Genomic DNA, 1,763 nt, shown 5'->3' with positions numbered 1-1,763 from the left:
AAAGCCCCAGCGCCGCGACACCTCCCCGCGGCCGGCGCAGCGCCCTGAAGTCCATTACCCTCGCAGTCCCACTTACTTGGATCGATCTGCGGTTTCTCTCCGTTTGCCTCGCTTTCTCCATTGCTTTCAGAGAATGCGCCTTCGTGGCTTTGCTTATCCCTATCAACTGGAGGAGAACCACAAGCATAATCAGTATAACGTGTGTATTGACCGTAGGTTTTGTGCTGTAGCGGTAATTGTTTCAAAATGTTGCTTTAGAAAAGAACATACCGTTTTCTTTACTATTTCCTGCAGAAGATGAATGTTCAGAAAGTCTGTATTATAATGAATGTTTTGTCTCATTTCCTGTCTTCTTGAGCTGGTGGGTCTTTAGGAGTAATTCCAAATCAGAAAGCTGGTGATCAGAAACAATTCTTTTTCTGGTTGAACAGCTTAACTGAAGTATGCCTGAGGATGGTTATGTTTAAGTAGGGCAATATATGATCGGCTCACACTTCTTGCTGAAGGTTTTAGCTATTGCCACTACAAGCAAGGTCTGTTCTGTTCCATGCATGTTGGCTTTGGTGGTAGTCGCTGCCAGTTTTATCCCGTAGTGGCCAGAGACTTGTGGAAGGGGAGAGACAGTAGCAAGTCAGTTTATAACCGAGGCCTCAGCACATAAGAGATGTGTCCTGCACTGGCAACGGAATCGTGAATCAACGGGAAGTCGCTGGTTTTGCACTGCGGCAAGGGGAGGACACCAAAGAAAGGACTTTTATTTTACCAAGAGCTTATTCTTGGCAGTGGTGGAAAATGAAAACTTAAAAGGAAGCAAGGGCATTTCAAAGAGTTGTTAGTAATGGAGCTGACGTCTTAAAGTGATGCCGATAGGAAAAGGGATAGATTCCTTTCAAACAGCAACCTCAGGAACTCCTGCTTGTAACTGCAAAATTGAGGATGAGGCACATACAAGCACTGTAGCGGATAGCTGAAGGATCCATCTGACCTACCCTCCTGCCTGGGAGAGCAACCCCATACAGTGCTTGGGGAAGAGCACACAGCAACGCTTTCCCCCATCCTCCAGCAATTTGTGACTTAGGATGCTGTCCCCTGAACCAGAAAGACTTCAGCATCTGCTGGTTTTCTTCTGTCCTTTACTCAGCTTCTTACCGGCCTAAATACTCATTAGGAATGGGCTCCAGTTTGGTTCAAGGCCCTTCTTCCTGTGCAGGCTCACCTTTTTTCCAAAAGCTTCCCCCATTCCTAATGAGTCTAAACCCCTTCTCACCTCGCTTTACCTTGCACCCAGGCTCTGCCTTTCTGACCCTGCCCTTCCCACAAAGAGCGTGTCAGAGAAAGCTGCCATTATATCATAATTAATCATCCCATCAGTGGATCGTGTTCCCCGCGAAAAAAAAACAAAAAAAACCCAACAAACCAAACCAACAAAACCCCACCCTTGTGATCGGAGACCTTCACATAAAATTATACAATAATTGAAGCAATAAAAAAAAGGCAAAATAGCAGTTGCGGTATACTGTATTTAAATATATATTTATTATATTTCATAAGGAGTTATTGTTTCGGGAGCCACGGGGTTGTTATTAAGCCGGTAACTACGAGCGCGCTCATTTGCATCGCTGTGTTTCACGGCAGTAAAAATTTACGAGTGCTCGGAAAGGTTAAATTATACTATTGTGTTTAGTTTGGGAACTCGCTGTAAATAACGCCGTTCCGTTCGGCTCAGAGCTGGCAGCGGAAAGTCAAATTCAACGTAGCCCCCT

Source organism: Egretta garzetta, unplaced genomic scaffold (assembly GCF_000687185.1).
Source record: "Egretta garzetta isolate BGI_Z169 unplaced genomic scaffold, ASM68718v1 scaffold94, whole genome shotgun sequence".
Lineage (NCBI taxonomy): Eukaryota > Metazoa > Chordata > Aves > Pelecaniformes > Ardeidae > Egretta > Egretta garzetta.
This window is presented reverse-complemented; position numbering follows the sequence as displayed.